This window comes from Ictidomys tridecemlineatus, chromosome 13, assembly GCF_052094955.1.
Source record: "Ictidomys tridecemlineatus isolate mIctTri1 chromosome 13, mIctTri1.hap1, whole genome shotgun sequence".
Lineage (NCBI taxonomy): Eukaryota > Metazoa > Chordata > Mammalia > Rodentia > Sciuridae > Ictidomys > Ictidomys tridecemlineatus.
This window is the reverse complement of record NC_135489.1, coordinates 88,335,889-88,359,483: the sequence shown is the minus strand read 5'-3', so window position 1 is coordinate 88,359,483 and position 23,595 is coordinate 88,335,889. Positions and strand designations below refer to the sequence as shown.

The 23,595-nt window shown below is 45.5% G+C and overlaps 1 protein-coding gene and 1 non-coding gene across 5 annotated transcripts in view; both read right to left on the bottom strand.

The window, feature by feature from the left end:
* Positions 1-23,595, bottom strand: part of Piezo2 (piezo type mechanosensitive ion channel component 2) — a 337,909-nt gene that overhangs the window by 303,938 nt on the left and 10,376 nt on the right. The window lies entirely within an intron of this gene.
* On the bottom strand, positions 13,454-13,528 carry Trnai-gau (transfer RNA isoleucine (anticodon GAU)). Its single transcript has one exon. It is a non-coding gene; the product is annotated as a tRNA-Ile (tRNA).

Sequence of the window (23,595 nt, the reverse complement as noted above, 5' to 3'; positions counted from 1 at the left end):
AGCAGCTACAAGCAAGCCCCAAATATTTAAAAAGTAAATAAAAATCACCTAGCCTCTCCTTTTAAAATATTTTTCTAGTTGTAGACGGACACAATACCTTTATTTTATTTATTAACTTTTGTGGTGCTGAGGATTGAACCCAGCGCCTCACTCTTGCAAGGCGAGTGCTACCACTGAGCCACAACCCCAGCCCCCTAGCATCTCTTTCTAAATGAAGGCCACAAGCTTTCGAAATCTGTTGGCGCCCTTGTTTGATCTCTGCATTTCTGCTTGGTGTTCTTTCCAGACCAGGGGCACAAAGGGTGAAGAGGATGGGCCTCCCGCTGCCTGCCCCTGACCCTGGCTGAGGGAGCTGGTGAGGTGGGAAGACGCCAGTTGCTGAGAAAGGGTAACAGGAAGGGATCTCGCCTTCCTTCCACTTGCAATACTGGAAGCTGTATGTTCAGTTAACGCAGCGTCAATTACTAAGTTCGCAGCTTGTGGAACACACTGTCCTGTGCCCAGCATCACAGAGTTGAAGGATCATCTCACGACCTCCTGCAGGAAGAGTTCTCCTTTCTGCTCATGCACCTCCCTTCTTCTGGAAGCAACTGCCTTCTACATGGGGGGGAGCTCCCCTCTTGTCCTCCCCAAAGTTTCTCCCTAGTGACTGTCCCAATCCTGTATGCCCGCCCCCAGCCAAGGATGCTCCACCCGGGGTGGACACCTGATCCGCAGAAGGCCCACGAGAATCCTTCCAGGGGTGCGGGGGTGGGGGCAGCAGCAGTCCTGGAAGAGCCCTGCTCCAGATAGGGTAATGGGGAGAGCTCTTCCCACGGAGGCAGCAGGGACAAGGAAAGTCAAAGGACATTTCTGTGGCATTGGAATTCTTGGCTCTAACTGCACTGATGCCAACGGTATGTCTGACTTTCCTGCAGCCACACGAATATTCTAGAACTTCCTTCTCTGTCTAAACTAGTCTGTGTTAGAGAGCGGTGACTTGGAGCCAATAGTGCCCTGGTGGACTTGTGTGTGACAAAATAAGCCCTATGTGCTTATTCCAAACAGAGTCAGAGGCAGGTTCAGTAATATATGTAATGATGTAACCACTCCATAGACATCTAGAACATTCTCATCGAGCTGGAAGTGGAATCAAGATTCATCAAAAGAAGCAGTGAGGAAAAGGTCACTTGATACGGTGACTTACAAACTGGACCTGGAGCTCACATCTCTAAGAGGCCACTTATCAGGGGTGGGGTGGGAAGCCACAGTCAAGCCTCATTGGCTGAGGAGCATCTCCACTCCAGAACCACCCAGTGGGGCGGAACCAGGCAGGGCCCTTCACCTCTGCGCCTCATTTATGACAGGGGGGTTTCTGTGGAGACCCGCCAAGGTAACTGCCAGTTCTTCTTAGTCCCCAAAATACCTGCTGAGGGAATTCTCTTACCTCAAACAGCCATTTTCTGAGAGCAGCAACTGGCAACATTTCTGTTTAATAAAAAAAGAAACTCTACACATAAACATGTGACTGAGAGGAAGCCTGGCAGGAGTCAGGGGTCCGTCCCCCTCAGGGAGGAGACCCCCTGCCTGGGCTCTGCTCCTCCTGCAGCAGGCTGCCCTGAGCAGGCCTGTCAGGACAAGAGCTCCAGGAGCAAGTCCCCGTGCAGGCGGGGAAGCTCACGTGGGTGAGTTGTGCATGTGGCCCCTGCCACAGCCCCTCCTCCAGCCCTCGAAGTGCAGGAGGACCACCGGTGACACTATGATGAATCCACCACTGTGACCCTCCATCAAATCGCCTCAACGTGGAAGGGCCTGAAAAGCCTCCAGCTCAACTTCCCACCTAAGTCCCACCAGACTCCTCCAACACGAGGCAACCACAGACCCCGGGAGGACCTTCTAGCAGGGAGCAGTTCATGTGGAAGACGGGCCTCCCTTACTGACCCCCTTTCTCATAGCCACTCCCATCAAGCCCCGTGGGTTCTGGGAGCCCGCACACGTCTGCCACGACCCCAGTCTTCTCCCCGTGCAGGCCATCGTCTTCCCACGGCTGCTCCAGACTGGTGTCCCACTCTCCACGCTCTCACGCCCCCTTTGCCTCTGTTCCCAGAAATGGCTGTGGTGGAAAGTCCCACGGGCACCTGTCCTCTGGTCTCAGAAACACCCAGGGCGAGGCGGGAGAGCGTCTCTCACACACTGGAGTATTTCATCTGCCACTTTGTTGGTGGCTGTTCTAGGAGGTTGTGCGTCTCCCAGCCACAGCTATGGTCCCCAGGCAGCCCTCACGGTACAGGACAATCGCCTACCCCCAAAACACTGGGGGAAGACTTGCCCTTCTCACTTGCTTGGCCAATCATGAGAGCAGCAAAAGCTTGCAGCACTGCTGTGTGGACGGCCACCTTCTCTTCTCCCTCTGCTGTGAGGCCACTGTGCCCAGTACCAGGCTGCCCCTCAGCCCACCTACCACCAAGAGTGCTGCTGCAGAGAGCAAGCAAGAAGCCAGTCCTGCTGCACATGGCCGGCTGGGGTGGCCCGCTGGGTGCTCCGTCAAATGGCATCTCCTCCCTCTGAGGACCTCTGTTCTCTGTCATGGTTCATGTTTCAGAGACCACACTCCTAGGTGGAACCGGGGGTGGCTAATGAGGTCCCTCCCCAGGCACAGTGATTGGCACTGGGGTCCCAGGAAGAGAACTTTAGGACCCTCACGGGGAGTGAATAGGAAAGACAGATATTTTTCACGGAATCCCGCATTCATCTGCCTAGAACTGCCACTCACTGCCATCTAGCACAAAAACAGCTTGACAAAGAATGACAAGGACAAAGAAAAGAGGACCAGAAATGGAGAAGGCCATGAGATGTGGCCCCTGGGCCTCGCCACAGTGGGGGAAGTACCAGTGCACTGCCTACTGTCTTGAATCAAGACCTGGTTTTGTTTCTGAAACTTGCAACCCAAACCAGTCATGGGTCAGACCACAACAAGCCAGAATCGAGCTGCGTGTGCTGTTTGACGGCCAGCGTCTGGACTGGAAGGGAATGTGACGGTCTCTGTCCTACCCTGCACACAGCAGCTGAACCGGTCTCAGCTGATGACAGCGTGTCCGCTGCCACACGTGTCCACAGATGTCTAATCACGACACATGTCCACGTTTGCCCTGCAGCCCAGTTTACCTCGTCTTTCCTGCTCGTGATGATTTCTGAAAGCTCCAGGTGGGAGGTGTTGACAGGATCCCCCTTCATCATGTAACTGCCACCTTCTACACAGTGCCGAGTCCACCAGGACCACAGAGGTCGGAAGCAGCTAGGGAACAGTGTCCTGGGCCGCCTGAACAGGGGAGCATCCCGCTGGATGCCAGAGCTTCTGGAGGACTGGCCAGAAATCCCCATGACTGACAGAAATGAGGCAGCAAGATGTAGGCGGGACCCGCGGCCGACAGCCAGCAGCACCTTGGGATGAAGCCTCCCTCTAGGAAGAGTCAGCTGGAAGAATCCACGGCCCCAGGGACGACACTCAGTGCAGAACAACCTAGTGTCTTCTGTGGGGTACCTGACTGATGTAGGTCATCCTAAGGGTTCATGAAAAGCACAAAAACCTTCTATTTACCTGAGATGCTTAAGTTTATTTTTTTGGCACATGGCAAGAAAAGTCATTCCTGAACAAAATTTTAAAATTTCTTTTGGTGATTGTGCTTAACCACATCAGAAAGGCTACCTTTAGCCCAAATCTCCTGTGGCAACAGACCTATTTCTGTGGCAACAGTCCTACTCCTCATGAGCACTCGGGGACTGTCCTCCTGTACTGTGAGTGTTCAGTACAAAGAAGGTGGCACCCAGGAAATGCTTCAGAGAGAGACACTGCTTCCCCGGGAGACACCACCTGTTCATCCTCCCTGAAACGTCTTTGGGGAGAAGCGGCCTAGGAGTGGATCTGTTGGGAGCAGCTTTTAAACACTTGCATTACTGCCCTGGGGCTTGCGGTGGCTCCCTAGGGACTGGACACAGTAAAGGAAACTCAGCCCGGGGCATCCAAAATCCTGAGGATGGGGACCACTGTGCGGGATATCAGTTAACAGAGACACTGGGGAGGACCGCCCATGTGCTTTTCCTCCCAGCTCAGTATGGTGGCTCTGTGCAACCTGGTGGCCGTGGGGGAGGGGGCATGTGGGGTGAAAAGCCATCTCAACTCTGCCACAGAGAAGGCCTTTCCAGGGTGAGAAAAGCTGTGCATCCCCCCACCCTACCCCCCCCACCCCCCACCCCCCCACCCCCCCGCCGGCGCCTGTGGGGCCACTGTGAGAATCTGGGGCTCAGCGGGCGAGCGTCACGCCCTGAGGATGGCCCTTCTTGCTGCACCCAAGGGCTTGCCCTGGGCTTCCTGTCTGTGCCAAATACAGCAGAAGGCATCACGGGATCACTGGCCCTGGGAACTCTGGGGGAAGGCAGTGAACTGAGAACAACCTGAGAATGTTGAAGTATTTGAATAAAACAAATATGACAATCTAACACTCAAAAGAATATGTTCCTGCTTCTCTCCAAGTAAAGTGTGCACCCGTTTCACAAACGTCTGTAACGTTTTATGTGAAGTGTCGTGTGGGCCAGTTGTTGATTTTGCTCACAGCCACCCTCACGCCAGGGCCCTTCAGAACGCTCAGCACCGGGGAGACACGAGCTTGGGGCTGCAGAGCTCAAGCACTGGCCCTGCCCGAAGGCTCAGCAGCACTTCATTAGGATCCCCGTGGTGTCCCCTCAGGTACAGATGAATCCTCAGATGAGGTCACAGGAGGATGAGAGCAGCTGGTGCTGTCATTTAGTTGTGAGGACCAACACTGACACCAAAGCAGAGGGCAGCAGAGGACTTCCTTAGAGCTGCTGCGAGAAGTGGGAGCTCAGATGCACACATGTGGCGTGTCAGTGTGCACTGGGGACTTGGACCTCGACCTAAAGGGGTGCGGGTCCGGGAGGAATCAGCCAGCGGGTTGCCCAATGTCAGAATGCAGAGGTGTTCTCACTCACTCACATATTAAATGACTACAGGACTGGATACAAGACTCAGGGCCACTTTGTGCCACGTAAATGACCTACGGGAAGTTCTCATGGAATCTCTGTGTCCAATGAACAGCATCAAGGTGCTCTGGATTTCTTCAAGGAAAAATAAGAAACAAATAAATGTGCCTCAAGTAAACATCACCATAGTTTGATTCTAAAAAACAGTCAGAATCCACCTGCAAAATTTCCAAGGGAAAGCCTCACGGTCCAACAGCTGAGCAGAAGAGCGGGTGAGCAAAAAGCACCAGAGTAGAACCCACATTTTGTCTTCAAGTCCACAGCACATTCTCACCAGAAGGCCTCCTCTGTTATCCGCAGTCATTTGCAGGAACCAGCCCCAACACCAAAATCTCTGATGCACATACCCCACGAACATTTTCCTGTGCACTTTAAATCACCTCAAAATGACCTATAATACCTATCACCTACTGTAAATGCCAAGTATAGTACCTAGTACTATAATGCCTAGTACATTGTAAATGCCTCATACTTAATGCCTAGTACATCATACCTAGTACTATAGTACCCAGTACGATGTAAATGCCTAATATGTAACACCTAGTACATTAATACCTAGTGTCTCAGACCTAGTACTATAATACCTAGTACAATGTAAATGCCTAGTACATAATACCTATTACTATAATACCTACTACAATTTAAATGCTTAGTACATAATATTGAATACATAATACCTGATACCTACCTAATACCTAGTACTACAATACCTAGTACTACAATATCTAGTATAATGTAACTATCTAGTACTTAATACCAAGTACTATATACCTAGTACAATGTAACTATCTTAATGCCAAGTACAATGTAAATGTCCAGTACATAATACCTAGTATATAATCCATAGTACATAATTCCCAGTAAATAATACCTAGTGCAATGCAAATGCCTAGTGTATAATCCCTAGCATAAAACTCCTAGTACATACATAATCCATAGTACATAACATCTAGTACTTTAATACCTAGTACATAATACCCTAATACCTAGTACATAAACCTAGTTCTATAATACCCAGTACATAATACTAGTACTATAATGCCTACTACCATATGCCTACTACATGATACCTAAAACATGATGCCTAACACTATCGTATCTAGCACAATGTAAATGCTATGGGAATAGCGATACTGTGTTGTTTGGGGATAATGATAAGAAAAATGCCTGCACCTATCCAGTACAGACACGATTTTTTCCAGACTTTTGATCTGTGGCTGGTTAGGCCCCATGGCTGCAGAACCCTCAGGTACAGAGGGCTGATGATGCGTTATATCTGACTTTATTCCCATGCCCACTCTGTAATGCTAAGTGAAGTTAGCCAATCCCAAAAAACCAAATGCCGAATGTTTTCTCTGATACAAGGAGGCTGATTCATAGTGGGGTAGGGAGGAGGAGCATGGGAGGAATAGACAAACTCTAGATAAGGCAGAGGGGTGGGAGTAGAAGGGAGGGGGCAGGGGATTAGAAATGATGATGGATGTGATGGTCATCATTATCCAAAGTACATGTACGAAGACACAAATTAGTGTGAATATAGTTTGTACACAACCAGAGATGTGAAAATTTGTGCTCTATATGTGTAATAAGAATTGTAATACATGCCGCTGTCATATGTAAAAAAAATAAATAAAATCTGAGATAAACCACTAAAAAAAGAAATCCCTTTATTTAAACAACAAAATAAAGAGCCCTCATTGCTTTGCTAAGACTCAACCCCCATGACATTCTAGCTCCTGGGGCTTTTAAGAGGGTGCTGGGGAGTTAAATTTTAGTGGTCCTCTCATTCACCCTGCGTAGTTGTCTGGATCTTTCTTCAAATAAAACAGGGCTCACGGCAATGGTGGGATGAAAGTGCTCCACTGTTTGCCAGAGATGCAGGGAGTTGGGGTGGGGTGGAGATAGGCTCAAGAGATCTGTCCCTTGGCCTCGTCACAGAGCCCAGCAGGTCTGACACAGCACCCTGCTGTCCCTTCTGACCCAGCCTGGCCCTGGGTGCCTGCCCTGGACTCCTGCAGCGGCTCCCCTCTAGGTGACCACAGGCAGCTCTGGCCCACTCACACATTTTCTTTGGAGCACTCAGTCTCGGCCAGAACAGGGTTTTAAATTTGAATTAGTTGCCAAGACCCACAAAGCCCAGGAGAGGCCGGCTGTTTGTGGTCCTCTGGTGCTGCTGCCCCTGGCTTTCAAGGCCTTCGCTATGCCCCAGGTCAGGCTTCGGCCCCCGAGTCCTCTCCGTGGGTCTGAGTCAGAGTGACACAGGAGGCCCTGGGCTGACTCAGGAGGGAGGGAGGCCTAGTGGCTGCCAGAGCAGCTGCAAACAACACCTGGACATACAGGTCAGAAGACAAACATGGAGGTCTCGGAGGCCCCGTTCCCCTGGGCCGTGCCTGCTTCAGCCATGGCCACTTCAGGCTCATGAGCCCTGAGACTGCAGAGCTGCCCAGAGATGAGCTTCTGAGAGGAGCTGTGAGCAGCACCTGCACCAGGCGCCTCCGCCAGCGACCGCTACCATCCCAGAGTCTTCCTGGACATTGCAGCTTGCTCTTCTGCAGTGGTGCGGACCCACAGACCCTATGCTAGAACACTCTGTGCTTGGAACCCATAAGGTAGCTGTTATCTCCTGACCAAGCCCTGCACTGTCATGAGAAGATGTCTTATAAAAGTCGTAGATTTCTGTTTCTCTTGAAAAAAAAAAAAGTCTTTCAAAAAAATTATAACATCTGGTAAAATCAGGCTCCCACACCTCATGGCAATGACTGACAGACACTTTTGGAGAAGGATGCATCCTCCAGGGACCAGTGGCCCCACATGTGTGACACTAGGCCTCTCTAGATCACAGCCACCTGCGCTGTCTGCAACCCCAGAGGCACCTGAACCTTTGGGTGTCATCTGCTTCTTGTCCTGCCAACCCCGCTGCCTCCCTCCTGCTCACGGATGACATGGGATCACATGTGCTGGACCCTCACGAGGCTTCCAGAAGTGCAGCAGTGGATCCCAGGGGACATGCAGTCTACCCCGAGCACCCAAAGTCACGTCCCTGAGGCCTCGCCTGTGTCATCACCAGCTCATGAGAAGCAGCTTCAAGTATTATTTTTATGACAAAACAACTAGGATAAAGTCGACGAAAAATGTGTCTCTCAGAAGATTAAATACAAAAACTCATTGAAATCGGTATCTGGGGCAGTCCTCCTCCGTGGTTCTTGTGTAAGAAAAGCTGAGCCTGAAAGTTTGTGTCCTAAGCGGGTTGTGGCAGGGAACTCCATGACTGAGGCAAACATCGAGTCCCCTTGGGTGAATCTCTGGGACAACACCCATTTGTGTATATGTTCACATTGAAGTATACTATCAGAATAGAATAGTCTAGATATTTAGTATCTTCAGGATCCACCATCTGGATATTGGATCAGAAAGGGTCAAGGTTGCTTTCTGAACTCTGAGTAATTGAGGTTGTTTTCGTTCATTTGGGTTTTGGGTATCAGGAAGATAGTTTAAAATCGATTAAAACAGCTGTCAGAAATTACCACCGTGGTGGATTAGAGAGAAGCTGATCTGTCCATCAAGGAAAGGCCCAGGCACAACTTCCTGAGAGCAACCCTCAGAACGCACAGAGGCCGGCCACGCTGAAGTAGGTGTCACCAGCAAGACATGCTCCAGTGACCTCCTTTAATCATAGGGCACCCCTGAGATTCCCATCTCCAAACTTCACAAGGTCCCCTGGAGGTCACCAGGGTCATGGTGCTTGACCCTGCTGCAGCTCTCAGAGCCACATGACACGGCATGTTAGTGACAGCCGCACAGGAGAGTCACAAGTCCTGGAATCAGCCTTTGCCAAATTAGGTACAGAAAAGAACCTAAAATAAATTTTGAAAAATGATGCGCAGAGTGTTTTACTTTCTTTTATGAAAGGCCCCACGCCCTGGAGTCCAGAGGAGAGGTGGGTGCTGTCTGCCTTCAGCTGACAGCCCACAGCCGAAGACAGCGCCCTACAGAGAAGGAGCGGCTGCACCTCTAGGTGCACACCCTGCAGGCTTGGGCCACCATGTGTGAACTGCTGACATGAACCGGCTGATTCACACAATGCAGAAGTAGACCTTTGCCAGGAGGGACAATGCTGGTCTTCACCTGAACCCTAAGCTCTGTTGATGGAGACCCTCTTCTTCCCCTACCTCATCCCCAGATGAATCCGTGTCTTCAGGAAACAGGTGTTGGCAAAGAATCCCCTCCCCACTTCCCCACGTGGCCCAGGTGGGACTCCAGACACAGCCTGCTTACCTAAGAGGAGGCCAGGTGCAAGCCCTCCATGTTCCCAGCCTTTGTTTCGTGAATTTATAGCTGCACTGCTGGACCAAGTGGTCAGGATGCCCACTAATGAAATGGATTAATGGACCTCATGTTTTATTTGACAACAGGAACCACTCAACCTTCATCAAATAGGTCATCCTCTCAGCACATTCTCCTGAGAAGGGAGGCCCTCCTGGCCACACCCCAACCTGCTTCCAAGGCAGGATGAGGAGGAAAGCCAGGTGCAGAGGTGCCCACGCCTATGCCCGGATGTTCTCGGCGTGTGCCTGACAACACAACCCTTTCAGACAGAACTATTAGCATTGTCCTTTTCAATATTTATCAGACCATCCCCCGACTATGATGAAATATTCATGGGGTTTCAGAAGCTACAGCAAAGCCAAGGCCAGGACACCCTGGGTAATGTACGTGGAGCCTCCAACATTAATGTAACGGATGCACCGGGTGATCAAAGACCTTCCAGATTGATAATCTTCAAAAACTATGTGACCAGCCTAGTTTCATTACACAGCTTAGAATAGAACCTTAAAAATGTTGACGAAGGGAGATGCTATATCAAATAAATGCTCCCTTCAAAGTGTTTAGCCCAGCACACAAGGTCCTCAGGAAACTCCCTCCCAGGTGACTGTCAAGCTTCTCTGTTAGGACTCTAGCTATGTCACAGTGGGGCTCTTTATATAACCACAAGAGAGAGGCTCACACAACTACATGCAGTGATACAGGGTTTTTTCAAACTACCAGAAAAAAAATGAGATCATGTGGGAATCACCTTCTGATCCCCCAACACTGGATGCCAAACCTAACAGTTCTCATGAGAAATCCAGACTGCAGCCTCACAACACTCAAAATGCCCCCTTCCTGGGTGAATTCCTCTGCACACCTCCCATTTGGAAACCCCCAAAGAGAGGACCCCTTCAGGCAGCTTGTCACCACCTGCGTGGATGTCTCCAGGGGCCGGCACTCTGTACCAGGCCACTCGGGAGGCACTGCACATACGGCTGGCCTGGGTACAGCTGTCCTTGGGTCAGGAAGGAACCACCATACGATTGGCCAGATATGGCTGTGGAATTGGTCTTCACCTGGGCCTCAAATAATCTATGCAGGAAAACATCCTGTGGTTCCTTTCAGGAAGCAATTCATGGGTTCATTTCTAGGATGAAGGGTCTCTCATTCCTGCCTTCCTTCTCACCCATTAGTCCCAGGCAGGTAGGAAAGCAAGCACAAGCTGCCCCTCCCAGTGCTCACTTGTCTGGTTCCCCCAAGCCCTGAACCCCACTCGGTACTGCTGACCTTCTTAGGATAGAAGTCATCCACTTAAAGATTCCTCTGCTCTCACCCACCACCTTGTGTGGTTGGTCTGTTTATATGCACCTTGCCTTCTTCCTGAAAGGACTCAGGAAGCCTAGATGTGAGTACATTTTCAACATCATAAACAAGAATGGCTGGACACCAAACAGAAAACACTGCAGGTGGCCACAAGTTTACTCAGCACAGAGGAACAAAGATCAGAATCATTACCATTCATCAAAAGTTCTTGAGGAAGAGTAAGCAAAGGGAAAAGAAAGGTAGAGGAAAAAAAAACCCAAATACTATGCCAAAGTTTGGCTCACTTACAGTAGATGACCCACACATTCAGCAGAAACCTAACTCACACCTTCAGAAGATTTTTAAAAAACAAGAGCACAGTTATTCGTAACACTCAATTGAGAACAAAGTACTGACCAACATCTCACTTCAATAGAAGTGCCAGTGTCACAGTAAAGTCTATTTTATTTTAGATGAAATGATCAGCCACCTAAAGATCAAAGCTATGTCTTTTTTCTTTACGTGAGTCGCAACTGGGCTGAGGACATAGCTCAGTGGGACAGCACTGGCCTAGCATGTGCGAGGCCCAGGTTGATTTCCTGTACTGCAAAACAAACACACACCTCTATTAGCCATAACAGCCGTCAGTATGGAGTAATGAGCACCTGGGTCCAGTGGTCACAGCACTGGTGTGTGACTCCATGGGCACCTGCAAGCCTTGATATGGCTCCTCTGAGTCACCTCTTCTTCTATTTGGATATAATTTGACACAAATGCTTCATTTCTTATCCTTTTTGTCATTTATCACCATATGGGTAGGCACACTATTTAGATATCATCTAATCCTAATGAGAACCTATGATACGATTATTATTCTTATTTCCATATCAAGAAACTGAAGACAAGGGCTGAGGTTGTAGCTCAGAGGTAGAACGCTTGCCTAGCATGCATGGGGCACTGGGTTCGATCTTCAGCACCACATAAAAACAAAACAGAGATATTGTGTCCACCTATAACTAAAAAATAAATATTAAAAAAAAATGAAGACAGAGAAGAGACTCAGAGTGGTGGGAACCCTGCTGTGGATCATAAAATAGTCAACTGGAGCCTGAGATCTGCCTGACTCCAAAACACGTGCTCTCCAGGCCTCTCTGCTTTTCCACCTCGTAAATGGGTCTAGGAACACACAATGACTTCTACAAAGTCTCCCTGAGACAGTATGTCTGCATCCCATATCTCTCCACCCATCTAACAGATTATTATATCATAACATACATAAGCATCATAAACACAAATGCCATGTACATGACTAACGAATTCAGACCACTAATTCACAAATGGGGTGCTCAGACATGCATGTTTCAATTGCTCAGGAGAATGGGAATTTTCTTTTGTCCGAAAACTGTGCATAATCCAGATGCTTCCATGCTGTAACTCAGTCTGCACCATCCAAGTAGGTCCAAGCAGTGCTGAAACTTGGGGACCTTGCTACAGACAGACCAAAACAACATTTGGTAAGAAAAAAAACACTGTCTGTGGCTGTCTGTGTCGAATTCAATTACAGCAGTTAGTTATTCTTAACAAATTCCCTAAGAAAGGAAATAATTAATGGCATATCAGTATTAAAAGATCTGGGGCTGGGTTTGTGGCTCAGTGATAGAGCACTTGCCTAGCACATGTGAGGCAATGGGTTCCATCCTCAGCACCACATATAAAAATAAATAAAATAAAGTTATCCCCCCAAAATTTTTTTAAATATTAAAAGAGCCAAAATAAATCTGGAGTAAAATGGATTTATTCTAGAATACACTATTAAAATTAATTTTTATAAATGCACAGGAAAAAGAACATATGGTTGAAACATTTCAGAAAATTTAATCCTCCTAAATACATGAAACAAAAATAACTGAGAATGCCATTTCAAATTGACTAAGTCAAATTTACTGAGTCTAAACAAGAGCTTAGACGACTCAAAGTGTTTGCTTATAACATTGGATACATGAATCCCTGGCTGGGTTCCTGATATCTCTGACTCCTAGACTCCTTCCTCATCAAACTGATATCCACTACACACTTCAGAACTAAAAATTTTCTAACTAGTGTAAAGATGCTTTAAATTGAACACTTATAAGGATGAGGAGTTTATTAAACTTTTCTATGCCTTTATGTGGAGATTTACTTTGTGAGCAATTTTATAAAAACTTTACTAAATATTTTCACTTTGACTGAGCCAAAGTGTTGGAATCCCCAGCAGTGAAGTCACACTCATACGCAGAGGGTCGAGTAGAAAACTATGTCATACTGTAACAACAGAGGAAGATCCGTTCTGATGATAAATATTATACTTATGATTTTTTAAAATTTAACATAATGTAAACAATGAGCTTTGTGTGATAACGGTGTATCAATGTAGGCTCACTAGTTCTAAACAAATGTACACCTCTGTTCACCTGTGTGCACCCCTGAGTCCCAGGGGAGCTATGTGTAAGAATAGGGTCACATGAGAGTTCTGTGCCTATGCCTTCATTTTGCTGTGATCCTAAAACTGCTTCTAAAAGATAAAGTATATTTAAGGAGAAATAAGTTCCATGTATAGTTATAAAAACCAGACCACCTTGGCCCATTGGTTGGGGAAGGAGAGAATTCCGGAGGAGGGACTTCCTGTTGGGGTCCGGGAGAATGGCCGCGTGAATTGGTCGGCAATCTTCCCAGGAGCGTATGGGGCATTGGCGGCAGTTTCAAAAATAAAGTTTGTTCCTGCTTGAGTGGCTCATGATTTTGTGCCCAGCCAGACTGCAGCAATTGGTGGCCCGTATGGGGATCCAACCCATGATCTTGGCGTTATCAGCACCAAGCTCTAACCAACTGAGCTAACCGGGCCAAGGTGGACAGCAGGAGTCCAATATCCATATGAATGCAGATCTTAACATAATCATATCATCTCAATGGCTTGCTGGCGTCACCTTTCAACCGAAAATGCCATGCATCATATTACTTGGCTGTGGCTCTTAGCACCCAACCTTGAAGCCAGCAGGGCTGGGTGGGCTAGAAGGCACATTCCTAGCCAATGCCAGCAGGTGCTGAGACTCCTGGCTCAGAATGGAGACACACCATCTCCTAGGCCTCCGCTGGCTCTCTGCTTGTAAATGAAGCAACGAAATTCTGTGGATACAATGGATACGGTGGCGATCAAGATAAAATGGGGTTTGTGTTTGGTTTTTTCCTTCCCCATGTATCTGAAAAAGACAGCGAGTGGCAGCAACAGGTTTTCACATATCACAAATTATCACCAAGAGTGAAAAAAAAAAAAAAGCTTGAGGGGCTTCAAAGCCATCAGAGAAGCTCAAAGAAACTCACTGGCTGGTTCTGTCAATTCAAGGCCGAAAGTACTGCTCAGGTCACTCAGCACCTGGAGCAGTTAGAGTGACTGAGCCAAAGTGTTGGAACCCTCAACAGTGAGGGCACACTCAGAAACCCAGAACCACTAAGACAGGTCCCTCCCCTCCTTTTATTCATCTGCCACTCTCTAGAGATGATGCTTTACAGGTTAGTCAGCTGTTTCCTCTGGAGCATTTAAGAGCTTTGAAGTTTTGGGACATCTGACTGGACAATGACATTTCAATAAGTATTCATCAAAACATGGAATTCAGAAATAAATGCTCACATTCTAAGTGTGTGAGATAATCAAGTCAATATGCTCATGCATTATAATACTTATGAATTAAGTTTCATAAGTGATTATTAACACTAAAATAGCCCACAAAAAGTTACTTTTAAAATTTTTCAAAAGAACAAAAATCCTTGTTTAGATTTATCTCTGTCCCTTCAAAATCTTTTTTAATTCAAGAAAGTAGAGCTTTAAATTAATTAAGTGAAAATACTTGAAATATCCAATATATCTAAAACAGGGAAATATCGATAAGCATGGGAATGAGCTCATGGTAATGGTACACAGCCATTGAAATTAGAACTCCAAAGCCCACTTAGCAAGATAGAAGTAGTATTATGAGATAATACAAACAGAGAAGTGTGCAAATTTTACATAAGTATTGAATTGCATGTTTTGTGCAAAAATCTATGAATACAGAGGATATCACATGTAGCCCTAAGTGTTCAAAATACTGCAAGAGTATAGTATGCTAAAAAAAATACATATGTATATGTTGTTTTTCTGAAATTCAAATTTATCTGGGAATCTTTTATTTTTTTCTGGAAACCATGATATTAGACAAAATTCTTGCACTAAAACATAAGCATTCCAAATACTTCAAGTGCTGTATTTAATTAAGTTTGTGTTCCAGTAAAGTATATGAATAACCATCACAGCCATTAAAAAGAAGCTGTATGCTTCAGTTTGATAAATACAAATACCTATGTGCATTTTGAGAAGAAACTTCAAGGATCAACAGATATTTCACTTTTGTGTTAGTTTAGGATGAAAATCTCAGGTCTAATTTCAGGAGGAAATATCAATAACTGAAAGGAAAGCTATTTCTACAACTTAAAGCTGAATAATAGACACAACAGTAGGCTTGAGAAAGTACTTTATAAAATGAGTCTCCATGTTAACTGTAGTTTTCCAACATTCACCATAAAGATTTTTTAAAAATAATTTTTTTTAAAGAGAGAGAGAGAGAGAGAGAGAGAGAGAGAGAGAGAGAGAGAGAGAATTTTATTTTATTTTATTTTATTTTTAGTTCTCGGCAGACACAACATCTTTGTTGGTATGTGGTGCTGAGGATTGAACCCGGGCCGCACGCATGCCAGGCGAGCGCGCTACCGCTTGAGCCACATCCCCAGCCCTTAAATAATTTTAAAAGTGAAAATATGCCCAATGTTGTCAGTGCCTAGCCTGGCAGATTCCACGTGGTATTTGATTTTGGAAGTTTCTTAAGAATAGTGGCCCCCTGAGAGTCTCCTGAGCCTCTGAGACACTAACAGGAGATGTACTTAAGACCCCTGAGTACAAGGCTTGTTTGGCTTGTCCCTTGGGTGCTCATAAATAAATTTGCAAATTCCCTTTGCTACCCAGTGACTCTGAATTGAAAGTCCTTTTTGCTGTAGAGCAAAATATGATTCCTGAAGTTAAAGGAACTCTAGTTAAATGCCAAGGAGATCTTCAAATTGGAAAAACTTCAAAATTCACCCTGGGATAGACACTGACAACCTAAGCTGCAGGAAAGAATGGACATGGATGAAGTGTCATGAGCCATGATTTCACGGAGCACTTCAGGAAAAAAAAAAAATGACACTGTCACCCAAGGGCACTATAAAAAGTTGTTCCAGGATACAGGCTTTACTATCTGAACCATAAATAACCACCACTAAGGGTTTGTCTGATTGGCTGATAAACACTCACTCAATTCTTTAGGAACTCCCAACTTCACAGCCCCCAAACCATCAACAGAATAGTCACAGCATTCCTGAAATTAAGATGCAACTAGTGGCATTAACTACAGCTTTACCTGACCATGATACTGACCATGTGCTGACTTATATAAATGCAACATGCAAGAATGATTTTGTTGAGAACGTTTTCCCCAGCTAGGCATGGTGGCCCACCCCTGTAATCCCAATGACTTGGGAGGCTGAGGCAGAAGTGTCCCAAGTTCAAGGCCAGCCCCAGCAACTTAGCAAGTCCCTGCCTCAAAATAGAAAAAAAAAAAAAAAATGGGGATGTAGCTCGGTGATAAAGCACCCTTGGGTGCAATTTCTAGTATGCCTCCCCCCCCAAAAAAAAGTTTTCCCTAAATTTTACTTATTACTACATCAGTAAATCTTAAAGTTCCCAAATTGAGATGGACAGAAAATTTGCTTTTGAATGTTTGCATATGGGATAAAAATGTGGTATTGACTTGAAAGATACAAGCAGCATTTTTAAAAGGTTGGGGTTGCCAGGTGTGGTGGTGCACACCTGCAATTCCAGTGACTTAGGAGGTTGAGGCATGAGGATCCCAAGTTCGAGGCCAGCCTCAGCAACTTAACCATGCCCTAGCAACTTAGCAAGAACCTGTCTCACAATACAAAATAAAAAGGGCCGGGATGGGAACTTGGCTCAGTGGTTAAGTGCCCCTGGGTTTAATCCCCAGTACCAAAATAAAAAAATTTTAAAAATTAAAGGCTGGGTTTGAGGAGCTGTTGAGCAGAGGGGGTTCTGAGGTGTCATCTTTACCAGGAGCATCAAGGGGTCTGACAGGGCTGTGCAGCAGGTGCCTCTGCCTCCCTGGATGGAATTCCTCTAGGATGTTCGTGTTCCAGGGCAGCTGCTGCGGAGCCAAAGGACACAGTGGCTGCATTGAAAGATCAGCATCCTGGCTTCTAACCCTCTGACTGACAACACTGCGCTTCCTGTTTGTTTACTAGTTAGATGGCTGAAACTTTATGTTGTCGGCATGCATGTGACAATTTTTATATTTCCTTCAGTCCTTGCAAATTCTTGACACAGTCCACAGCAGGGACATTATTTTTACCTTGGTTAGGGTCACTGCCTCTCCGTGTACTTGTGTAAATGACTTCTTGGGGTGCTATTGTCATGTAAATAGGCATAGCTGAAGCCCAGCTAGAGTGAAGATCTAGCCCATCCCAGGGTGCATCTCCCTCTCCAGTGCTTTACCAGGAGGGCCAGAGATGCCTGTGCTGTCCCAGGCCAGACCTTCCTGCACACCTGCTTCTTTTCTTATCCCACTGGAGGACTGACTGAGATGCCAGGAGACAGGACTCTGAGATGTGCTAGCACCCTTCCCTTCCCAGTAGCCCTGAGGAGAACAGGTTCTTCCAAACGGCATCAGGCCATTAGACAACACAGGAAGGCACAATCGATTGCACCTGACCTGTGGGGCGCATTTAAATGCCACCCCAGTGCCAAATGTTTGAGAACAAAATAATGTTAAAAGAAAGTAAAAGGAGGGGGAAGAAACAAAAAGTATGAGAAATTTCGCACAAGCCCTGATTTTACTGTAAAATAATTTCTTAAGGATAAATAACTAAAAAACATACATTGTTTAATTATGAGTTTTGCAATGAATGAGTTGGTCAAATAAAAATCATCGATCCATCAGATCAGGTTAATCATACCAAGAATAGCTACGAGCCTGTACAAAGAACATACAGTTCAAGTAATATCTTGGTTGTGATCACAGGCAGTTAGACTCAAGGCAAGAATTTCCAATTGTCTATCTTGAGAATATATGGAATATAGAAAAGCCACCCTGGGAGACACCTGTGTCCTGTAGTTACATAGTTGCAGTTTGTTGGTAGAATCTCTAAAAGGTGATAAATTGGTTGGCAGGATGAAGTTGGAATAATCGACAATTTCGCTGAATTATAATAATGCTAAAAGGGGGGGAAAGAATAGTTCTTTGTGTGAAGGGAAAAAAAAAACAGAACAATATTTGTATTTGATTAAAAATAAAACCAGGTTTTTGTGATTCCATTTAGAAAGCATCAATTTTGTCTTTGCCTAATTATTCTTCAAAAGATCCATGACTTATGACTTGCTCTGCTAACAGCTGCTTTGACCCCTATAGGTTACATTAGCACAGTGAAATGTTACCCAGCAGCCAGCCGGGTTGAGAGCAGAGACAAGCCACAAAACTGGGTTCTTCAGCATCAAGGCAAACTTGGCTCACTTGCATGTAGCCCAATGCTCTGTTACAAATACATTTAAATGTTACCTCCTGTGAAGGCCAGCCACAGCACAGGGGGTAAAGGATGTGAGTGGCAACTCTTCAAAGCAGCTTTCCTCTCTATAGCTTAAATGTACTAGGCTACTGGACTCAGAGTTTCTTACAGCAAATAAACAATTGTGTAAATACAAAAGCAATGAAAAATCAATCGCCACTTGGAATTAGTGACTACTGGATGCTTCATGATCTTGTAGTGGATTTCGTTTCCAAAGACAATCTTGAGAGGTCAGTTTACCTCTGTATCATCACTTTAACGGTTACCCTCAGGATAATCAAATTGAACCCAACGGCACCAATCAACACTACATAGAGCCCCAAATGCCCTCAACAAAGTGGTTACCTCGAAGTCCAAGTGCCAATCAGCACTCCAGAACCATCCATGGTTACAATGACGACAGAGATGGCCTACCAGAGAAGATCAATAGGCCACTGCCCTCTGTTACACTTCACATATGTCACAAAGCACCTGCAAGGTCATATCTCCACGAGCCATGTGCCAGCTGAAGAGAAGTCTCTTCATTGAAAAATATTTGCCACAAAGTAGGTTCTCCTTGAAAAGATACGTTTTGTTGACTTACATCTTGGCTAAATCATCTGCAGTGCATTCCTCACCTCCCAAGGGAAGCTGGGCATGTCCACACTTCAACAGGATGAATGCATCCCCCCTTCCTGACCCCAGGTCTCAGGGGGCACCTGCTGTGCACACAGCACCTCACCTTGCCAAAGCAATGGGCCAGGGCGTGTCCGAGTCAGCAAAAAAACAACTGATTCCACCCCCACTGCCTGAAAGACGCTGATCCAAGGACTTAAGGCCTTGAGAATAAAATTTTTTAAAAAGAAAGCACCAAAGTTTCATCAATATATGGAAATCCTAGTTATCTAAATCTATAGACACATTTTCATAATCTTAGAAACAGGATTCTGAGGATGTGAGAGTCGAATGCCTGACTACGTCTGGCCATGTGGCTGTTCCTAGAGAGTCTGTAGCTTTGTAACCTGTGGTCAGAGAGAATATGTGTTTCCTCTTCCTAAATGTACATTTTAAAAAGTTCAAATATATGCCAATTAAATCCCATCCAGTTTGAACAAATCACCTTGTGAGGAAATATAAAATTATATTAAAAATATAAAACTCATATCAACTCTATTTTCCACTAATCAATAAAGTTGATGGAGTGTTTTTTCACTTTCACATATCTGAAGAATTCACTCTGTTCATTAGCTGCTTGCATTCCCCGACATTCCCAATTACCTCTTGGTCAGACTTTCATTGGAATTCCAAAAAGTTTTACAGGTTAAAGTCTTCCCTGATCCCACAGGTAGGCCAGCAGTGGACATGATCTCTAGCCCAGACTCAAATCCAGCAATGAGTGGGCATCTTTGCACCTGTTCTCATGACCAAAATACCACTGACTTCAACCTCCCTTTAATCTGCAGGTAAGTCCTCCTTGTTCTGTTCCCAGGAAGCCTAGCTATGATGTCCACTGAACATGTAAGCACCATCACAAGTTCATGCACCAAACCAAAGGTCTTCTTCCCATCTCACGCAGGCATTTGCAAACCCTCAGTAGACAGATATTATTAAGGTCCAACTTCTGGCGGTCTCACTATAAACAATTAGCCAGGGAATCTTTCTGTAGCCTTCTCCTTAGCAGGTGCAAATGATAATGAATGCCATCACTAAGAATTCTATCGACAAATGTTATCTAAAAAGCAAAACGCTTCCTCTAAATACAGACTCAAAGACAACTATTCACACCCACTGCTGCCATCTCTAGTTTAGACCTGTCATATTATATAGGAAACAAACCAAAGTTTTGAAAAAATTCAAAGTAACTATTTACAATAAGAGGCTTCTAGTTTTAAAAAAAAATGAGGTGCAACTTGTTAGTAACAATAGTGAGCAAGGATGTCTCCTAGACCTTGGCCTTGAATACAGCAAGGTTTCTGCATAAGATGCTTGGATGACATTTCCTTCATCTGGAAACAGCATGAAGGGTCTTTCTAACAAACTGAGAGCTTAATTTTATGAAATCCTTAGACATTAGACAAAAATGATAAATCTTAGCCATTTAATGCCCTGAGAATTAAAGTTAATCAATATATATATATATATATTTTTTTAAAGTAAGCATCATATTTTAACAATATTTTGGGATAAACATGCCTGAATTACCAAACTATTCTAAGAAAATGTCATTTACCGTAACATCTCTAAAGTAACTCACTCCTAAGAAACTCAAAGTAGTGAAAATTAAGTCCAACAAATCACAAAAGTTTATTGTGGGTTAAGACGGCATAATCATTTATTATGTCAGGCCACGGAAACCCAAGAGCACTGTACAACTGAAAAAAGAATCCAAACATGCTGTTGAAAATGCCCGCAGGGAACGCAGAAGAGCACACATCTCCTCTGAAGAAATGTGCAGAACGTTCAGCACCTGGACCCCGAAGAGCTGAAACTGATGGTTTCCTAAAAGCGGAGAGTTGTCCAAGAGGAGGCCCTTCTAGGACCCTGGTAGGGGCACCCTTGGACCCAGGAGAAGCTGAATTTTGCACAGGATTCAAACTCCTGGGTGAGCCTTGGAGAGAAAAGGACATGGTCCTCTCTGCTGGTGGAGTCTGAGAAAACCTGGGAGACCCAGGGCCCTTTGCCTGCCCCTCAGAGTAAATGGCACATACCCTGCTCTAAGCATTGTTCTGAGCATGGTCAGACATACACAGTCAGAGCTTATTTTCTAAAAGATCACTCTTGCAGAAATGAAGAAAATGGGTGGGAAGATCCAGATTGGGAGCATTTACAAATACCAATACTTGAGAAAAGCACTTGTGTTGCTAAAAGTATACTAGATGAAAATTGAGTATCTGATGTCTAGGTTCTAGTCCACCACCTTTCTGATAACTGACCCATCAAATAAATAAATGTCACTTAATTTTTCTGAATTTCTGTTGTTGTTGTGAGAAATCTATTTCTTCATTCCACCCTTACCGTGTAAATTCAAGAGTAGTTTCTGTTCTGCAGAGCATTTGCAGCTATTAAATGAGACACCCACCCACCCCATATATACACACACTAATATAGTATGTGCATACCCCCCATCTGCCAGGCATCTAAGAGGGGATGCAGTATCCTACAAATCAAGAAAACCACAATCCTAGCCCTCTTGAACTTACCATGCAAAAAACATGTGAACATGTTATAATCTGCAACATGCCCAACAAATAAAGGGCATTGTCTTTAAGTCCTCAGTGTTGTTACAGAATTCACAAAGCTGAATACGGCCTTTCAGCAACTTTAAAACCCAGCTCTGTCTCAAGATGCTTGAGGGAGGAAATGAGCCACTGCTGTCACAGCACAGTTGAGGGGGGGACTCTGTTCAGCTGACAAAACGCCTGTGTAACACTGAAGACGGCGCACTTCATAAAGCTGTTGAATTGTTTCCTCAATCTGTCTGAGGAAATCAAGACGCACTCCATTGTAAATGAAGGACAAACCTTCAGGGAAGAGCGTATTTATAAAGTCCTGCTGTAACCATAATGAACGAGAGAGAGAGAGAGAGAGAGAGAGAGAGAGAGAGAGAGAGTCAGTCTTCAAAGTCAGGATTGAGAAGCTCTGTGCCAGAAAGAGACTCTGGCCCAAGACAGGACATTATAGCTCTGGCTGAAGTAATTTCGTACTCTCTCTTTGAACAGTGCCAATTTTTCCAGAGTGTTTAGATGTCCCTGCCAACCTTGGCTTTCATCGACTTGATTGCATGAAGTGGCTAGGCATGTCCAAGATAAGGCAAGAGAAATATAGGAGAGCCATTCCATCACCGATTCATGGGCTTCCAGGGCAGTTACACTGTGGAGGAAATATAGCCACAGGAAGACCAACAGACAAGAGGCACATAGCTAGGGTGGCGTCCAAGTCTGTGTAGTGACTGTAGCTATTCCCCAACGACAATCACCTTCAGCCAATAGGTACTCCTGGGTCTAAATCAGAGCTCTTTTATTGCTTTTTAAAATTTGGTGCTGGAGATAGAGCCCAGGCCCTTGTGCATGCCAGGCAAGTGCTCTACCACTCACACCTGCAGCCCCCAGACTGATGTTAAATCTAGCAGCCAACTGGTTAGGACATCAGGGCTAGATGGAGACCAGTCCGCTCCTTCATTCTGTGTCCACCAAAGGCCAACAGCACAGAGAACTGGCCCAAACAACTCCATGCACAGTTTGCTTTAAAGATTGTCCCCTATTTAAACATATTACCAGAAGTATCAACATATTTTTTTTTAATTTTTTCGGTCACAGTTTTGTTTGCTGATCATTTCTGAAAGTGGGTTTTGATGGCAAGGGGTGGCCTCTAACTGGTCCAGCAGGACTCCCCTCCATCTTCTCGTCCTCAATTCAGGACACACCTCATTGCATTGCTCCAGACTGATTCTCAGCTTACTGTGCCCTGGGCCTGGGAAAGAGCCACTGTTGGCTCACCAGGAGCTCTTCCTCCCTCTGCAAAGACCAGTTTCTCCACCACCTCCGAGATCATTCAAAGTACTGAAGGACAGAAGGCAGAGACCTGATAGACACCATCTGCAATTTTCCATTCAGACTTCAGTGGAGACCCTGGGCTACCTTAAGTCTAAAAGGAATCTCAGAAGCAGAGACCAAGCCTTACACATTTTTTTGCATTGTCAGAGTCTAGCCATACTGATTGACCAAAATTGATGGATGAAGCAATAAAAGATCACCATCACAATAATTTTTATATTAACTGCTTAATAAATGCTACCTAGTGTTTAACAACGTGTTAAGGGCATTAATTTTTATTTTTATATTTTTGTGGTGCTGAGAATCAAACCTAGGACCTTATGCTTTCTACCACTGAGCTTCTCCCCTGGCCCCAGATCAATTTCGGTTAGCCTCCCCAGTGATCCTATAAGGTAGGCAATATTATTCCCTCTGTTTTACAGATGGGTAACTGAGACTTAATTGAATGGAGGAATGAAAGAACATGGCAGTTGGGTGGTCATTTAAGGCCAGTGCTGAGTGTGCGCCTGCTTCCCGTGGGCCAGGCCCCACCTGAGATACTCAGGGCAGAGCCGGAAGATAGCAGGCAACAGGTTCTTCTCTTCCGGGCTCAGATGCTTCCGTCTTAGGAAATCAGAGGGAACGGGAGTCAGAAAGTGATAAATAAGCATGCACTGACATGAAAGAAGTGAGACAGAACCAGCATGGGGGAGAAGGGCAGAAGCAGGGCCGTGAGTGAGCAGGGTGGCCTGGGTGG